The following is a 20672-nucleotide window of genomic DNA, read 5'->3' as shown; positions in this document are numbered from 1 at the left end:
GCCATATTACTCCCATGTGTGTTAGCAGGGAGTGGTGTATTTGGATGTGCCGGGTCTGTGCATACGCAGGTCTTGGATATAGTGACCAAACGGGCATGAATCAACACAAATTCTTCTTTTAGGAGCCCTCTAATTTGATTGAACAATATATTGGAAAATGAAGCAGCCCATGCAGGAGGCGATAGATCCATATGAATTGGAGGCTCACATACTCTGGTCGACTACTACTGGGACAGCGGTTCCATTGTTGATTTTCCTCTTTTTACCTCCCAGTCTTAGGTTGAGATTGGTGCTTGGCCACACTTGAGTTAGCGATGGTTGTGCTGCACCCTTTGCTTCTAGTAGATGCCCTACATGTCGCATCTACAGTAGGTACGGGTGACTTCGGTGTAGAAACCTGGCTTTGAATACTGTCACCCTATCAAGGGGAAGCAATAGATTAGATGGTGACAATGCCACGGGGAAGGTCCGGTGTTATAGACAGTCGGCGCTCAATACGCTGGATTTCAGTGGCCATCACTCCTATCGCCCTTTGTAACATCCGATCGATTGATGTCTGGGGCAGAAGTTGGGGGGAGGCACAAGGGGGGGCATGGCATAAGGCTTTTGCAGTTTGTTTGCCCATACTCTTCTCTATGGTGTCAACTGAGTTTGTAGGGGCTCTCTTAATACTATAAAAAATAACTAGCCCAAAAAGACAGCCTACGTTGGCAAATAAATAATAGGACTTACAGTTGTAATGCTTTAGTCACTCCTGCTTCTTCAGATTGCAAGCCAAGGGGGGTAGCCCAGCCCAACCTCCTCCAGCCACTGACGGCCAAGGACGGGCCCGCCCTTGGCCCGGGCTTCGCGATGCGGGAGCCCTGTACACCTTATATGCGCCTCCTGGCGTGGTTGGGTGTGGTTGGTGAGGGCGCCGCGCTCACTGCTGGTGGAGAGGGTAATGGAGACCCGGTATGGCGGCACTGGCGGCAGGACTCTGCGGCGGATGGTGGCAAGATTGTAGCAGGATTAATGGCCGGTAAGACGTCCCCTCAAACAGACAGGGCAGTAGCTAGTAGTTAGTAGTTAGCCTACAGGGCATCTCCAACAGCCGAAGCCACGAGCCCCAAATCATTGGCAGTGGGTACAGGAAAGGTTACGCCGCTAAATCACCATCACCAGGTCTGTCTTTCTTTCCAAAGCTGAACCATAAGTCCCTACCCAACAGACAGTTTAAGTAGCTTTGAACAGGTCCCTTCTTTCATGAAGTCCAGTAATGTATTTAAATCATTCGCCTTTTAACAGCTGTCAGCGAAAGTAAGCCCTTCACATGCCTTAGGATGCCTTAGGGCGGCCTCCGAGACCTCCGGAGCTAAATCAGCCTCTAGTAATGTACCACCCCGACTCGCGGCCAGACGTCTTCCGAGCGTTTCTGACCACTTGAAGCACTCACCGCTTCTGTCAAAGCAATGCCCACCGGGTGCTGCTGGCAGCTCGCAACAATGTCCTCGCTCGGTTTTCCAAATCTTCCAGGGAGAAGCGGAAGACCTGGGGCGGATTAGCATGAGACCGGGCACATTGGAAGCCGAAAGCCAAAGGTGCAGGGCAGCTCAGCACGACCGCAGTCCTCCGCGGGATCCAAACAAGCCATCATTGCCTCTGATTCTGCCCTTCATCTGGCCTCAAAAAACAGACTTTTCAAAACTGATGCCACATCGCAACAGTAGAGCCCCGATGGATGCAGGTAAGGGGAGGCCCGGGAGCAGCCAGCTCACACGTCGGAGCTCTCGGACGGAGGGCATGTTGCCTCACAAGGGCCTGAACCACTGTTTGGAACACCCTGAGTGACCCAATTAAACTACCAACTGCAGTCCTGTCATTGCAGACTGCAAGAACAGTGTAAACTGCTCAAATCCGACTTGGCCCCACACCATGTGTGGCACAGTTAATGCACTATTTTTAATATATGCTAGTCACACCTAAGGAAGGCCTCCTGTACCCAGGGGGAAGGGTGCATTATATTACAAGTGTGGACATGTAAGTTCAAGCTTATATGTCCCTATAGCTTGCCTTTATCATTAAAGGACACACTATAAGTGTTAGGATAACCATGGGGTAGCACCCAGGGAAATCTGAGGTTAGCAGCTCCATTATGGCACCGCCAAAAAATGTTGTGTTTGGTATCAAACAACATGTCTCATCACCCCTGACATTAAGCTCATGGTGCGGACGATGTGGCATGCACCCAGGTGGCTATTTTAGAGGTTGCCCACCTGGTTTCCCCAGCATTGTATATGCTCTGGCTACCAACCCACACTTGCTACTGCCAAGACAGGAAACTGACCCAGTAGCAGGAGATGTGAACTCTCCCAGGAATCAGAATCAATGGCCAGGACAGAAAGGAGGTCACACCTCCCTCCCTGACATGATGTCTAGTGAAAAGACACATAAAAGCGGTGATCTTCAAAGGCTGAACCTCCTGTCAAATGCAACCGGACTGCCTCTCAAAGGAGAAAACAGCCCACCCAGGCACATTTGCACCCAGGCAGGTAGAGGTGAACACCCCCAGAAAGCTAGCCACACCTCTAGGGCGGGCTACCTGGTCTGTAAAGTGGCTGAATATTGGGTTCTAGGTAGAAAAGGTGACCTGCAAGCCCGAATGTAGTCATCTCAGGGACAGATTAGCTGCTGGGGATAGTAGCCCGTTGTCCACTTGTGCCCACACTCCTAACGCCCCATTATCTGGGATCGATGGGCTATCCCTGACACCAGAACCTAAGTTGTGATCTGCCTTGCAACAGGGACAAAAGAACAAACCTGTGTCTTGGACCAAAGTAGCTACACAAACCAAAGCCATAATACTCTGCACTTGTGACAACCTTTCCTAGAACTGCATTAACACAACTTGTCCTGAACCAAATATTTTCTCCTCTAAACAGAGCGACCCCTTTGAGAGCCAAACGCATCACCAGACTCCACTGGACTAGTGGTGGTAGTCCCTGCAACCGCAGGGAATAACAGCCTGCCGGAACCAAAGAACCGCTGGCCATTGGGCCCTCTGAGAGATCATCCAGAAGAAGATGGTCCAGTGCATTGTGTGAAATGTAGTCTAGACCTGCATGAAGTTTCAGGCGGTTGCTGTGTTCCCCAGGACCTTCCGACGTTAAGATCTCTTTCTAGTGTTCTTACCACTGCCAAGGCTTGTTGGCCGCAAGTCCAGCAACTACACCCTTTACTCAACGATGCACTTTGGGGGAACATTGCAAAACCTTCATCGGATGTCTGCAGTGGCTTCATTGTGGACTTTTTACACCCTGTCCCCCACCAGTACTGTGTACGGGCTAAAACTCCCGCTTCCAAGGACAGCCGGGACGATTCTGCACCCGGGCTTCTTGAGCAGAGTAGGATTCAAACTGACCGTCGTGGCTTAGTCCTGGGACCCCACATTGCCTTAACCCTCCTCAGGTTCCATGCAACTTGACCTGCAAGTGCCCGATTGCCACTGGCACATTATCCCTTTGCCGCAATGCAAATGTTCTCCAGTATTAAATTGCCATGATTTATGTTCTTTCTATATTACATTACTTTGGATATATCTACCTGATCTCATTCAGTTTGGTGTCTAAGTTAGGATAAGAAATCTGCTTTATTTTTATAAAATGGTGTAAAATTTATTTTAAGTTGTGTCAATTGCTTATCATCCATATTGGTCCTCTGAAATGTTTAACAAGTGTTAAACATTCTGACTGCTCTTTGCCACTCAATCAGGATTGAGCTAATAATGTATTATTGTGAATTCAAGGACCATCAATGGGGTATTGTGTCAGTATAGGAGGGTAAAGTCTACCAGCATCACCACATAATACTTCACCTTCCTACATTTGCTCACCATACCTGGTTAGGAGTATATCTATTTTAGTCCAATGTGCCTGGCATCTGAGGTAGTTTGCTTTGTAAGGAGGCAGCTCATCTGTTAGTGAATGTTCAGGTGACTGGTTTAGGAATGGAAAGACTTGGTGAATCTGTATCAGTTGATGAGTATTCATGCAAGCCATTGGATGTTCAACATAATGGGTAGGGTTGAAGTAGGTTACAGAAGTCTGTAACTGTTGGAAATTATTGCCAGAAATAAAATAGCACCACTGCTTGTTATAGATGTGGTTACACTGTGGATTGATGTAGTCGGGGAAAAGTTAGTAGGATGGACATTTAAGTTCTCTTATTGTTGTGCTTTGGCAGATTTATAAAGTTTTTGTTTGAGAGTGGGAACTTTATAATGATGACAATTAAACCATACCAGGTTCAGTGAACTTAAGTCTATAAGCATAACATATTGTGTAGGTTGTCTGCAGCACTGATTGTGCCATTCACTTACGTAGCCTTTTGAACATGTCTCAGCCCGCGATTGCAGGATGCGTGTGCAGTTTTAAACTTCCATTTTTACCTCGCAAAATACACCTTTTGCCAGACCTAACACTTTGTGTTTTTGAAAACACATAGATCACCAATAGGGGAGTCACTAAATAGCCAGCAGGGCATGGTGCAGTGTATTTAAAAAGTTGGACATTGCCCATTATTTTGCAGACACAATTTGTAGCCCATGATTTAAACTAAAAAAATACAGACATATGCATGTGATTATTTGAAATTCTAAGCAATGCTACCTGTTACATTTCACCTTTTAAATGGTATATTCCACATGGAAATTTGTACAACTACTATCGAGGGATGATCTGGAATGAATGCATGCATTTATTCTTGTGTTAAATCACTCAATAAAAGAGAGGGGTCTGTTGTGTAGATCACCACAATGACAAGGGCATTACCCAATTCTTGCAGTTGTCATTGTGATTCCCCAGTACACAGTGGTGTGCGTATAAGGGTGAAATTTCTTTAACAAGCTGTGTGATTTTTTTAAAAACACAAATACCAAATTTGACTAAAGTTGGAGAATTTTTTTAATACAAAAGAACGTTGTGAATTGCTGCATATCAGTATCCATTGTAGCAATTGAGCGGAATGCTTATACATTCGGGTCTCTGTCTGGATATAAGCTTAATAGCTCAAAGATGGTAAGTGGCCGCTTCCTGAAGTAATATTATTAGTCTGTTATCTGAGAGCGCATATCTGAAGTAATAATCTACCATGAATCCTGGCACTTGCGGTGTCTTTATTTTGAAGTTGGCCCAAGGGAATAGTTCCACGACCCCTCTTATTTTAAGCCTACTCGGGTTAAGACCCTCCAGGTGTTTTACCTGGTGTGGTGAAGTTTAGGGGCTACATTTTCAGTACCCCCTCTTACTCGCTATGCGTCTCTATGCTGTAACCCAGATTTTCCTTCTTTTCTGATAGCTTGCAAGCGGAGGACTTGTCTAGGTTGCGTCTTCAATCTGATGGCCAGCTGTTTACCGGGCATCAGGTCTAATCCTTTCAGATTTAGTTACTCAATTCGCTGTTCCGAGCATTGTTTTCATTTTAAGTACATGCAGAATAGGATTTTTCTAAACCAAGAAGTTAAAGATTCAGGACAGTTGAACCACATATGAAGTATTGAATTGCTGCAACGAACACAAGGAAGAGGGAGGATTAGTCAATTTTATACATTACTAAATTTGGATGATTCCAACAATATATCCACCTTAGGCTCTAAATGGACTTGTAAATTATCACTACAAGTGCCTTCCGATGCTATTAGTGACTCAATCCAGTTGAGCAATCAGTTTGTACATATGTCCAGTCTGAAAATACATTATTTCAAGGTTCTACAGGATACATATCATACTCTGAGCGGCTTGTTCATCTGGGGTTGCCAGTTTACTTCAGAATGCTTTAGGAGTGGTCCTGTGGGAGCAGACACTGTGCATATCTTCTACTTGTTTGTGTATTGCAGCAATATTGGCAGGGGGTCTGTGAAGAAATCTCCAGGGTTACTCTCAGTCGCATTTACCAGTCCGTTTGGCTGATTATCTTTGGTATATCTTATGAAGTGTAGAAATGAAGCGGAGGCGAAGGTAAGGGTTCAGAAGTATTTATTGTGCAGCAGCCCCTACACATCTGTGCCGTTCAGGACTCGGGCTCCTACTGACAATTCCAACCATTGGGAGTGACAGGGGACTTGTAGTAGGGCATAGTGGAATGTGGGGGAACCAATGAGGGGGCACGAAAAACAATGGGCGCTCTCGCGCAGGAGAGCAACGGAATATATGATGTCATGAGCCAGGAGTTGGCTTGTGGCATTAACTGTGAATACAACACATCTTCCTCTCTTGAATGTTTAACTCAATGCTTATATACACACACACAAAATCATCTAGTCGTTTGGGTTTGCTGATGATTCTACCAAACCTTCCCCTGGGACCTTGATTTTCAGTCAAAGCTTCAGTGACAGAATGTGGATCGCTGATGGTTCTGCCAAACCCACTCCTGAGACTCCAATTGTAAGACACAGCCTCCGAATCAGAATGTGAATAATTCTCATCGCTCAGATGGGGCATGAGAGAGTGAGGACTGACTTCATCATCCCGCTCCGGTGTGCTGCCATCAGTGTCTACATTGGTGGGTGAGGGACCACTGTCCTGAACGTCTACATTTCTTGAACACATCTTATTGTAAAAAAACATGGAACTGTGTCCCCTTTCAGATTCATTTGGTTAATTTCATTTCGCCTTACTTTTTGAATGCCCAAAACCTGACTATACTGGGGGATTTAAATCTCCATTTGGAGGATAAATCTAACAGCATAGCTGTCAACCTTTTGGAGGACTTCAATACTTTGAATATGTTTCTGCGAAATGAGGGTCCCACTCATAAAGCTGGGCATTTGTTAGACCCCATTATTTCCAACATACAGGAGCTAAAATGGTTAAAAACTGACCCTATTTGTTGGTCGGACCATTTTTTAACGCTCTTTAGTATTACTCTTAGGCAAATCAAGTCGCCAGGCTCTGCTCGGCCCCCAATTTTCATGAGAAATTGGAAAAAGTTAGATTTGTCCGAGTTGCAGAACGCATTACAGGTATCCCCCCCGGTCTTGGGTGCTGACATGGAAATAAATGCGCTGGAAGCCCACACTTGGTTGGAGAGAGCAGTTGATATCTGCCTGCCCGCCACCAGGTGTAGAGGGAATGTCCATCGTCCCCCGGCCCCCTGGTATACGGAAGAACTGAAATTAGAAAAAACCAAGTGTAAGGGACTTGAGAGGAAATGGCGCAAACATTATGATCCTCTAAAAAAGGAAACATATCGTGAGGCCAGAAATCTCTATCACACGGCCTGTACTAGAGCCAAAGCATCCTATGTAACAGAGACCATCAACACTGCTGCAAATAAAGCACGGACCCTTTTTAACACAGTTAAAGAATTAGCCGGAGCCATCTCCATGGCAGCTGCACGTCCCCTTACCCCTCAAAAATGTCAAGATCTTGCCACGTATTTTGTGGAAAAGATCGAGACTATTCTTGCCAATATTAATCCCCCGGTGAGGGATGACAGGGAAGTTTCTCCTCTAGAAAGCTCATCAGGAAATCGGCTTGACTCCTGGCCATCCATCTCCTTGGACACCTTGAAATCTTTAGCGACTTCCATTAAATCGGGCTCTCCATGCGATCCCCTCCCAATTAACATTCTGAGCCAATTGGACGACGTTGCTTTGGGGATTATTGCCGAGACACTTAATGCCTCCATTCATCTGGCAACTGTCCCAGCGTCCTGGAAGCACGCCATGGTCAGCCCTCTGCTGAAGAAGCCGTCTGCTGATCCAGAGGTGCTGGCCAATTATCGCCCGATATCCCTGCTGCCCGCCTTCTCAAAAATCTTGGAGAAGCACATCCATGGTGTACTCTCAATACACACGGAGAATAACAACCTACTCCATTTTTCCCAGTCGGGCTTTAGGGCAGGCCACTCCACCGAATCTGCCCTCCTGGGAGTTACGGAGAAGATCAGGGGACTTTTGGACGACGGGCAAACGGTTGCTCTTGTTCTGCTTGATCTGAGCGCAGCTTTCGACACCATCTCACACGACAGACTGCTTGTCAGGCTGAGTGAGGATGGTGTCGGAGGGGCTGCGCTGGATTGGATTAGATCTTAATTGAGCAACCGGACGTTTCAGATCTCGTCCTCACATGCCCAGTCGGACATTTTTCTGTCACCCCACGGCGTGCCTCAGAGCTCAATTTTGAGTCCACTATTTTTTAACCTGTATCTCCGCCCCCTCGCCGATCTAGCAGAGCGAGTAGGTCTAGAACTCATGACCTATGCGGATGATTCGCAGATTATCTTTTCTCTTACCAACTCAGAGTCTTCATCCCCCTCCGTGCTGAAACTAGGTCTTCAGGAAGTCTTCAGCTGGATGTCAACGAACCAGCTGAAGCTCAACGGGGAGAAGACAGAGGTTCTTCTCCTGGGGAAAAATAGAGATCTGTGGCAGGACATCCACTGGCCGCCATCCTTGGGTGCTTTCCCCATCCCGGTTGCCCAGGTTAGAAATCTAGGGGTGTGTATCGATGATTCACTATCGATGAAACAGCAGGCTAATAAAGTGGCTGGTACCTGCTTCACGATCCTTAAATGGCTGCGGAAGATTATCTGGATGCTGCCTGTGGATACCCAGAAGACCGTAGTCAATGCACTAATTACATCTAGGCTTGACTACGGTAACATCTTATACCTGGGTTCCAATCTAGCCGTAACCAGGCGGCTGCAGCTGGTCCAGAACTCCGCAGCCAGGTTGCTGTGTAAGATCCCTAGGACAGCAAGGATCTCGAAGCACCTTAGGGACCTGCACTGGCTGAGGGTCGAGAACCGGGTTCGGTTTAAAGCCCTGACATACATGTGCAAGATCAGGGCAGGGACCGCCCCAAAGTACCTGCAAAAATTGGTTAGGCCCCACGTTCCTGTACGGAATCTCCGTTCTCTAAACGGAGCAAACTTTGTGGTTCCCAGATTTAAACTGGCCCGAGTGGGGGGAAAATCTTTCTCCCATCTGGGACCAGTCCTCTGGAACTCCCTCCCTTTAGCCCTACGCAAGGAGGATAACCTCGCCAGCTTTAAGAAAAATGTTAAAACTTGGCTTTTTAATAAATAATTGTGGTCCTTGACAGTTGCTGCTCTCTGTGTTCCGATCTTTCAGCCCTGGCGCCGGGAAACCCTTTGTGGGTATCTGTGCGCATTACAAGTGTAAAAAATAAATAAATAAATAAATAAATCATAATCAACCCACAAATCTTTTTTGGCATCATTGGACTGGATCGACTCTTTTCTCACTGAATGGCATTTGGCCAACCTGTTCATATGCCACACTTTGCCATCACTAAGTCTGGCATATTAAACAGGGTTTTACCCAAAATAAGTCACTGGGACCTGGGTATATAAGTGTTATGAACAGAGGGGTCCCAGACTGGAAAAAAGGGATAGATATATAGATAATAAAACAATTGTTCAACATAAATCAAGAAAACAGAGAACAAATCCAAAGTACGATGTATTTATTCATAAAGTACTCAAAAAACCTTATCATTGGTTATAAGATGCATATCTAGGAAAAAATGTTTTTTCTTTTTCAATGTAGTTTGTGCCCACATGGGAGAAGGGAAAGTAGGAAGGAGGAGGAAGTGCTGTGAGGGTATTCTGTGAAGATCGACAAAAAAACACAGTATTTATTTAAGTAACAGATAAATCCAATATTCTATGTTCATATATACAATTTTGAAGTGATTCTCCAGATTAGGGGCCACACAAACGATATGCACATATCAGTACAGTTCCTAATGACCAGACTCCTATGACAGCTGTATAAATCTTGGTGGGGGTAGAAGCTGGTGAAGTAGGCGAAGGTAGTCTACGTTTCGACCCTATACCATGTAGGGGTAGTTGCCCTTACAGCGCGGGTCTTCGTCAGGACAGAGGGCGATGGTGGGCTGACCTCCTTAAAAAACGGACATTGTGCCGGGCGTGCCTCGGACCACGTGGTCCTATTTCATCGACCGTGATGTGATCTTGTTAACCGGGGGTCCGCAAATGAAATGAAATCAATCCGGATTCCCGATTCTATCCAATCAATTGATAGCAGGGGAGAACTGGACAACCACGTTGTTCAGCCTGAAGGCAGTGAATGCTCAGGTCTCAGGTTAGAGACCTGAGCATTCACTGCCTTCAGGCTGAACAACGCGGTTGTTCAGTTCTCCCCTGCTATCAATTGATTTGATAGAATCGGGAATCCGGATTGATTTCATTTCATTTGCGGACCCCCGGTTAACAAGATCACATCACAGTCGATGAAAGTTCTCCCCTGCTATCCATTGATTGGATAGATTTTATTATCTATATATCTATCCCTTTTTCCCAGTCTGGGACCCCTCTGTTCATAACACATCACTAAGTCTGGCAGCATTGTTATACAGTTTGCTGATGTGAAGGGGAGCGGTGAATCTGCTTTCTCCCTTCCTGACTTTCCTTTCTAGCCGAACTTTGAACAGATCTCTGATCTTGAATGAGTGATCTTTGACACCGTGTTTTGTCTCATAACATTCTTTGAAACACATCTGTGCTTTCTCAATGTTGTTCCTTATGGTTTCAGGTGACCATTCTGCCTGCTTGGATGTGGACATCCATCCTAAATCTCTGCTTAAGGGTTGTCTACTTCGCATGAGTATGAATGGTGATTTAGAGGTACTGGTACATGGAGTGATTCTATAGGCCCAAATGAGTTTGAAAATGTCTTCTTCCCAATTGAGATTGTTGTTCCTGGATAATTGTATGTTTCCTTTTAGAACACGGTTGAAACGCTCAACGAGGCTGTTACCCTCTGGGTGATAAAGTGAGGTGCTGTGTTGAGTGATGCAATTTATTTCCAGGAACAACCTAAAGGCATCAGAGGTAAATTGGGGACCATTATCAGTCGGTACATGCTTGGGTAGCCCTTCATGCAAGAAGAGTTTGTCTAGAAATGAAATGACAACATAGCTTTCTACACTGTGGACAATTTCAATCACCGGCCATTTGGAGAAGTGATCGACGACAACCAGGGTGTACTTGATCACTCCATCGTGACCTTCAATGGGACCGGTTATGTCCAGGCCTATCCTCTCTCATGGCATTCTTGGGGATGGGGGGTAATGGAGATAGGGGAACCCTAGGGGTTTTGAGGCTCTTATCTGTATCATTGCAACAAAAGCAGTCTCTAATGATGACCTCAATCTATTTATCAATCCAGGGCCACCAATAGCTGTTTCATTCTGACTCTTTGCTTTGTTTTAGAGATACCAAGATAACCAATATGGCATAGACTTAAACTTTTACCTCCGAGTGTGTTGGGAGGAGCAGCCTTGCCTATTCTGTAGAGCACACCTTGTTCAACACTCAATTAATTCCTTATCTCCCAATAAATTCTGATTACTTCATCCAGAAGACTCTTCTAGGGCCAGTAGTCGTTGATGTATTTGCAAACCTTTTGTAGAATGGAGTCCTTAAGCATATGTTCTTTCCATTCAGTGCTTGTGATACCATCCATGTCAGTGTTGAACAGTAACGCTACTTTCTCAATATCTATTTGCTCCTCTGTGACCTCTTTGTTGGGTAAGGGAAACCTTTTTAAGAAGTCAGCAACTTTGTTTCTAACCCCAGGCCAGTATTCAAACGTGTAATTGTAGTCTAGCAACTTGACTGACATTTTGCTGAGTCTGGGGGAGGCATTTTGTAGTCCAGAAGCTGAGAGAATTTTAATTAATGGTTTGTGATCTGTGTGTAAATGGAAGTTGTATCCCCATATGTACACTATGAAATAGTTTAGAGCCCAAGAACATGCAAGCATTTGTTCTTGACACGTCGGGGACTACTCAAATTTGACTTTGCTTTTGAGCAAGTGTCTTATGCTGTAAGATTTTTCTGAAAAGTTGCTAAAGATTTTTGAGTAAAATTCTGTTAGACCAAGAAAAGCCCTCACATCATCCTTGTTGGAGGGGGGGAAGCTTTAAGAATAGCATCAGCCAAACCCCTGCTTGGGTTTAATGCCCTCCTGACTGGTGGTGTGACCAAGATAAACACTGATTGCGGCTTCAGAGGAGATGCGACGTTGATCGCAAGCTGTTGATTTAGAGAAGATATAAACTACACGAGCAGAAGAAGATTGATAGAAAAGTTTTCCCTGTAGCACAATAAAAAACGTATGATGAACTCTGTGCTATATACAAATAGGCCTTGAGGAGCAAAGTCCATATTAGCATCGAAAAAATCCTTGGGAAAATCTAAACAGGAGTCTCCGTACTGTCTACTTAGCATTTCTAAATAGAACAGTGTGCTAGACTACATGATTAAACCTTCCTAACAGTAGCGATTATTGTGAACTGTATTATCAATAACGGCCCATTTACTTTTTAAATGCACAGGACCCCCTGATTTTATATATATGTGTGGGATGTATGACGTTACAACGCATACTTTTACCACGCATACCTTTACAACGCGGTTTTTACATCGCATACCATTACAACGCATAGCGCTTTTGGGTGTTGGATAGTGAATAGTTTAATTTACTATTCCAACTCCAGTCCCCGTGGACACTAGGGAAGGTTATTGGATAGTAAATTAACATATTCCCTATCCTAGAGCGCCCCCCAGCGCAATGCGTTGTAATGGTTTGCGTTGTAATGACCGCGTTGTAATGATAGTGAGTGGTAAAAGTTTCGTTGTAAAGGTTGTTTACCATATGTGTGTATTGGTTTGTATATGTGAAGGCCCTGATGAAGGTGATAAAATAAATCCACCGAAACGTACGTAGGCCCTATACACCTGAGACCCACACATAAAGGCGATCAAAAAGCAAAAACGAAGCCTACGACCAAATAACCTGCAAATTGGATGTTACTAAGTGAAAGAAAAATGGTTATCTAATTATAAAGATCATTTAGGATCTCAGATGTAATGTTGTCCTCTGTTTGTTTCATATGTATTTCTGTCACCAGTGTGAATATGTTAGATTGAGAATGAATGATGTTGTATGACTGATGGAGAGATTGATAGCACTTGACAATGTTTTTTTCTTCTTGTGGGGTTCGTATCAAATTTGTTATCATAAACAATGAACTTTTTTTCACTGTATTTATTTCTTTCTGTCTTTAAAAAATATGAAAAATGTTATAAAAATGTATTTCCATTTTAAATTATGAAAATGAAAATAAATAGAAAACTTAAGAATAATATGTTATTCTGAAATACGTTCTTTCTCATGTTGCATCCTATGTGAATTGATGAGATTCAGTCCATAAGCTGTAAAACCAATAGGTCAGATTAGAGGTTCTCTTTTTTCAGTGTTTGGTACTTTACTCTCACCTCTAGACCTAAAATTAATTTTTGGGAGTACCTTTGTCTATATTTCTTGTGACCAAGATAAACAACTTTGTTCTGTGAAAATTTACATTTATCTAATTTAACAGTCAAACCATGCATTTTCAATATTTCAAACACCTGCTTTAAGTGTGCGTCATGTTCCATTTGTTTTCCACCCATAACAAGGATATCATCCTGGAAGAACCTTACCTCCACAGTGCCCTCGAAGAGAGATGTCATTACTCTTTGAAATAGCGCTGCGGCAGAGGCCAGACCAAACGGTACCCGTGTGAAACAATAGCAGCCAAATGGTGTTATGAACGTTATATATTTTCTGCTCTCCACATGCAAAGGTACCTGATTATACGCATATTTCAAATCTAAGATAGAAAATACATTCATATCTTTTGTAGCATTGAATATTTCGCCTATGCATGGGAAGGGGTACTGATCAACAATGATATCTTTATTTAGATCTCTAAGATCTATGCAGAGTATAATTTTTCCATTGGGGCGTTTAACAACCACCAAGGGAGAAACCCACTCTGCTGATTCAACCTTTTCGATTATCCCATTGGTGACCAGTCTGTTAAGTTCTGTTCGAACATCGTCTCTGACGGAGAGACAGGTAGATGTCTAACCGTGTGTACACACGGGGAGGCATTGTCTTTTAACTCAATTTTATGTTGGAAGCTGTTGAGTAGACCCACACTTCCTGAAAATACTTCAGGGTTGTCTTTGATCAGGGTGTTATTGTACACATTGACATCTTCAATAGACATAACAGGGTAATCACTGTTGGGATTGAGAATGATCCCTAGATCAGCCTGATCATTCCACCCCAAAACTGAAGGGCCTTATTTAGCCACAAACTGTTTACAGAACGCTTTCCTGTTTTTAAATTAAAACTCCAAATCACAAGTCCCCGAGAATTCTATGTTATCCCCTGAATAGCTCTTAGCAATGACCCTGGACTTTACAAGATAAGTACCAATGTCACCTACAAAGTGTTGCTTCCAGACATTTTAATTTACAATTGTGAACGGGAGCCAGAGTCCGCAATTATGTTCATAGGTACCCCACCCATTTTGATTTCACAGATGGGTTTCTTAGCTCTGTTGGGAGCAAGTTCCAGAATGTCATATTCAATTGTGAACACATAGTTAACCTCATCCGACTCCGAAACATCAGACACTTCTGACCCGGAGTCATACTGGCTTTAAATGTGTCTAACCGGCTTGCTGCATCTGACAAGTTTCCTGTTGCATGCTTTTTGGAAAATGCCCCGTCAGACCACAAGACGTGCACTTTTGAAACCTAGCCGGGCACTTTTTGAGGTCGGCCAGTAGCGTCACTAGGGGGGTGCAGGGGGTGCGGACCGCACCGGGTGACACCAGCACATGGGGTGACACCAAACTGGTTACGCTGTGTAAGGTCTGGCAGTATTTCCAGCAGTCAAACACCTCGACTAGTCTCACCCGTCCTCCTCGCACACGTGCAAACACACGAGCAATGCGTGTCATAAATCCTGCAGACGCTTGCATTATCCTGTCCGCGCCGTTCTCTAAGCGCTGTGAAGCAGCAGGGGATGTATGACTGTTAAGGGATGTGATGTGCTGTCCGGTGTACTGCAGCTCCCGGGGACGCTATAAGACGGCGCCCTACACGCATGCAGCAGGGTCTGAAGCCCCCCTCTCTCTTCTGTGTTTACAGGACTTTCTGTGAAGGAAAGAAACTGCAGTTACAGGAAACGCGAACTGGGCAAGAGTTCGTCCAAATTACCTGCTTTTTCATCACGACCGACCCAAATTTTTAGTTGGAAGACCTCCAGCAATTTACATAGTTGTTTTAAAAAAAAAAAATCTCGGGTACATATTTATGTTTATGCATTTATTTCTGGAATCTCTAACAGATATAGTTTGATGGATGTTTTTATCTGCACCTAAAGAATGTTGGAAAAGTCACCAGCCCTAAATTTCTGAGTGATTAGACCTTGAGAGGCTTTTGTGGTCTGCAATTGAACAGTGTTGTTTCAGAAGGTGACCGGTCGTATTGCCGTTTAGTTTTTTGCCATTGTGTAACGGCCGCCGGGACTTTCAGGGACAAAGCAATGAAGCTGTGTACTTAGGCAGCACTTGCAATTAGGCATGTAGTTAAAGAAGCGTAGACAGTCCTGAGCATAGAGCAAACCTGAGTGAGTTATAGTGAGAGGGAGAGATTTCAAACAGGCACCGCCAGCCGCACCCCCATAAGGACGAACATCAAGTTGGCACACTGCTAGGATGTGTTTGAAGCTCTGCCATCTAGGTGGCAGATTATATGAGGAGAGACGCTTCTTTACTTTTTCATCACACATTGGCAGGTACAGTGGAAACTGACTCCGTTAAATTTCGCTAAAGAGGACATTTAAGCACACTTGATAAAGTATCAATATTTCGAGTTTTTCTTTTCAGGAGCATCTATTTGCACCTTAGAAAACAGACTGCCAATAATGCAGCTTCCAAATCTGTTTGGTGCGAACTAGGCGCATTAAGGAAGGCAGGTATGTTAACACTCCACGGGACAGCATAGGAGTATTGTTACAGTGATATCAATGGATCCATATAAAACAAAACATTAAACGTGTTCAACTTCAATTATTTACAATGTCAAAATTAACGTATAAATACTGTTATGGTCATGTATCTGTAATGGAACTCGGCATATAAATCAATCTTTACTGAATATCATCAATGAAAACAAAAACAATGTCATGGTCAATGTTGGCTGCTGGCCAAACTTTGCAGCCTCGCCTCTGCCATTAAATGGGCCTTCCAGTCCTTTCAGTATTACCTTCTGGGTCGGTCATTTACACTGTACACCGACCATGCTCCCTTGATATGGCTGGTGCAACACAAGGACACAAACAATTGCATACTAAGGAGGTTTCTTGCTCTGCAACCCTTTTCCTTTCAGGTCCATCACATGCACGGAAAGATGCTGACCAATGTGGACTTCCTCTCTCGTGCTCTGATGGACTCTTGGCCCGATCGACCAAGCCTGGTAGGGGAGTACTGTAAGGAAAAGGTCTTGGGTGCTTGCGGCATGAGCCCCGGGGGCACCAAGGAGTGCTGCTGCTTTCTGGTCTCTTTCTCTGTTGCCAGTGTAATACTTCCAGTGCAAGGTGGAAGAAGGACTTTATATTCCGATGGCCCGGAACTGCGGAGGGGAACTCGGATGCAAGGAGGTGAAAGCAGAAGAGCAGAGGAGGGCAAAATGAAGAAGGACGCAGTAGCGGACGCTACGGAGGTGAAAGCGGTGGGAGAACAACCAGCACGACCAGAGGCCGACGGATCCAGAAGGGACACCCTGACCAAGGACGTGGACAAACGGGAGGTCTGCAGGAGCCAGGATGACCACCGGGAAGACATGCCAGATGAGGCGGCCTTGGCTCTGTCACAGAGGAGGTCCATGGGTAAGTCGTGAGGGGGTGACACCATGAGTCACCCGCACAGGGTGTCACCAACCCTAGTGACGCCCCTGAGGTCGACTAGATGAGTGAGGAACCACAGCGATAACATCTTTGTTCCGTTTTTTCATTGTATTTTTTTATAAACCCTTTTTTCATCATTGAGTATTTTCTTGTTATGCTCACTTTTCTTGTCACCTTCACTAGTATTTAGGCGAGTACTTTCCTTGGATCTGAATTTACTTGTGTTGGATGTGTTGACCACTTTTATAACATTGGGCTCATCTAGAAAGGCTATAGCGCACCTGCCTGTAAGTTCCGCTTTTTTGACTAAGGCAACAACCTCTTTCAATGGTGACTCACCAGTAACCCATAGTTTATCCTGGATGTTTGGATTACTGGCGTGCATAATGATTTGGTCCCATATGAATTCTTCTGGTAATTCTCCCAATCTGCATGTCAGGGCTAAAGTTCTTAAAGCGGAAACATACCCATCAATGCTCTCATTTTTACCCTGTTTTGTACGTGAAAATTTGTAGCGGTCAACAGCAACGCAAACAATTGGTGAAAATTAAGCATCTAAGTCATCCAAGGCGTGCTAAAAACATTATCACCCTCCCTCACTTTTTTCAATCTGGTTGTATGTATTTAAACCTCCAGGTCCAAGGCAATACAATACTACTTTCTTCTTCTTTTCAGAAGTGAAATCCTCATCTTCCACTGTTTCAATGTAGTTGCAGAAATATTCCTTCCACTTTTTCCATGGCATGCATGGTTCTCCCTTGAGTGGAAGGAAAGGTTGAGGCTGAGAGATATTTAATGAGCTTAAGACACACATGTTGCACTTGTAGAAACGAAGCAGAGGCAAAGGTAAGGGTTCAGAAATATTTATTGTGCAACAGTCCCTACACATCTGTGCGGTTCAGACCTCGGGCTCCTATTGACAGTTCCAACCATTGGGGGTGACGGGATTAGTGAAAGGGCATAATGGGATGTGTGGGGAACCAATGAGGGCGCAGGAAGAACAATGGGAGCTCTCACGCAGGAGAGCAACGGAATACATGATGTCACGAGCCAGGAGTTGGCTCGTGACATAAACTGTGAATGCAACAGGAAGCACCATTAAAGTTGAAGACTATTGGTTTCTTCATGATTGTGACCGCTAGGATTTAGGTTGCACATTTTTGGCTTGACCCTAACCCTCCATTGGCTATTATCTGGTTTAAGCAGTTCTTGGATATTTACGGCTTAGAGCTGTCCCATGTCAAGAGAGATGTGGCAAAGAAACATTTAAGCCAAATGTGGGCAGGGGTGGATTTAGATGCTGTGGTTCGTAGGGTTGCAGTTCATAGATCATCCATTAGCTGGTACCCCCTTTCTTTTTTTCTTCGGTCGCTCACATCTCTTTTGTTACACTGTTATTTTGATATCGCATTTTTGGTTTTCTAATTTGAATAGCATGGTGTTCCAATTCTGTTGCATGAATTTTGTGAGAAGTGTGGATAAATCAAAAAAATATTTAAAAAAAATATTTTAAAAAGTTGTGACTGTTGTATTAAAATATGTATTTTGCATTGCATGTGGTTGTGGACACTTTTAGGAAACAGTTATATAATTGAGTGAATTTCACCAAGTTTGCAACTTGAAATAATCCAAAATGTGTCTAAGGTGCTCAAATCTGCTTTGGAATTTAAAATTCACCTCAACCCCTACAGCCACAACTTAAAAATTTTAAATGGTGGCAATAACAGTATTACTAATGTTCAGGAAACAATCGCTTCTACCAAGAATTTGTAAAAATATTCAAATTGTATTATTTCTTTGGAAGTAGATTAGGTGCAGGAACAAATAGGTTCGATTTAACCATGAGAAATGATGACTGCGTCCCACCATGGCATCACACCAGTAATACACTAAGCTTTGCGTTGTTCATCTGCACACTCATTACCTGTGTTTTGACAGTGGCCAATTCATCACAAGCGCTGCTCGCCGTTAAGGTGATAAATGCTCCCGTGTCCTCTGAAGCAAGCAGTTTTCTCAGTGAAGATGCAAGCAGCTGTGTGGGATAAAACAGGGCATCAGCTCAAGACACAGCTTATCAAAAACTGCATCTAAAAACCCTGCGTTCTGTATTTCTTGGCAACATTATAGCCAGCTGTGAAACAGTGTTTTACACTTTCCTTTCCAAAGAGGCACCTGAACAGACAAATACCTTTACAGAGAAACCACAAAGGGGAAATGTCTTGTAAATTCGTAAAATGAAACATAAAATCTATTAGAATATGTTTTGAGCTTAGTTAAAAGACATTGAAATGTGTTTGTATATAAGATTCTAGCAAGGTATACTGTAATAATTATAAGAGATAAGGATAGGGTTATGGTTTAGGGAAAAGTTTTACGAGCGACCAGAGGAAGTACATTTTTGTTACGAAGCAATTTGATGTGCTGGTTCTGTTTTCCTCCTTTCAATGCTGATTTAGTAGCAAACTTTAGATCAAATCTAGAGCTTGGTAGATGGGGTACTCCACCACAAGCGTGGCAGATATCTAGTTGCGATATTAAAAGTTCATTAAAGCTTATTTTTTATTTTTTTATTTTATTTAATGCGATTCTATATAGCGCAAAATTTACCCGAAGGTCTCAGAGCGCTTTACATAAGAACCCGTTGCAAAACATAAGGACTTAGGATTACATGTGTTGCATAAAAGATACACACAGAAAAAAATTGCAAATGTACAAGATGTAAAGTCACACAAATAAGAGACTGGTGATTATAGTTATCTCTATATACATAGGGAAGGGATAAGATTGGATATACTCTAAGAGTCACATAGGAATGGTAGAGAGTACAATGGTCTACTGCATATACTAGTGATTACAATTATCTCTATATACATAGGGAAGGGATACGGATGGATATACTCTAAGAGTCACATAGGAATGGTAGAGAGTACAATGGTCTACTACATATGCTAGTGATTAGAGTTATCTCTATATACATAGGGAAGGGATACGAATGGATATGTACCACGGCAGATGGAATATCAACCACATTTGTCACAGAATATCCTATCCACCAAGCCATAAATAATGCCCTTTTTAGAGAGTTTTTGAAATTGGGTGAAAGCATTCTTTATATTTCACCATGGCCCATCCGCTGGCTAGAGACCAACCCTGTCAAAAAATATGTTGCTTGATTTATGATTAATGAGAGTAGACAGTGGGTAGTGGATTACATTGATACAAGACAGAAGGGTTTAAAGACTACTTATAGAAACATTTGAGAATTTCCCATGAAAACATTCTTGAGAATATTAGTGCCAACTGGGGAATTTGAAAGGAGATTGTGTCTGTAGCTTTGGTGACACCTTGGAGAATTTAAAAACCTCTTTTTTGGTGTGATTGGTGGCTCTCACTTAAGGGCATTCTGGATTATCAAAACCAGGATGGCAGATTCAATGCACATTGGGTGAATAACACTGACCAAAACATGAGAAGGTATGAACACCCCTATATATGGACTCCGACAGCTCCCTCAAGCGTTTTCTGGGACAGAGTGCATTTTGGCTCATTTTAAAGTTACCTACAGTGCTTTTATTTTTTTAAACACTTGATTTAAAGAGGGGTTACTTTTTCCCCATACCTTGTCAAAAGGGAAAGCCAGTTGCAACATATGTATTAGGTGATGTGGATGGGTCTACTTTTCCAGCAACAGCCAAGGTCGGTCATCACATGGCCAGTGAAACATACTGTTTATATCAATATGCCCAGGAGCAGGAATGGACATTACCACCTGCCCAGAAATTAACAATGCCAATATCACATGCCCAGGAAAAGTTATGGAGAGCATTCGCATGTAACCTGTTTATAGGAAATGCTAATATGCATATGCCCATAAACGCCTATGTAGAGCTTGTTA

This window comes from Lissotriton helveticus, chromosome 2_1, assembly GCF_964261635.1.
Source record: "Lissotriton helveticus chromosome 2_1, aLisHel1.1, whole genome shotgun sequence".
Taxonomy (NCBI): domain Eukaryota; kingdom Metazoa; phylum Chordata; class Amphibia; order Caudata; family Salamandridae; genus Lissotriton; species Lissotriton helveticus.
The sequence above is the reverse complement of the archived record's forward strand: the minus strand, read 5'-3'. Positions refer to the sequence as shown.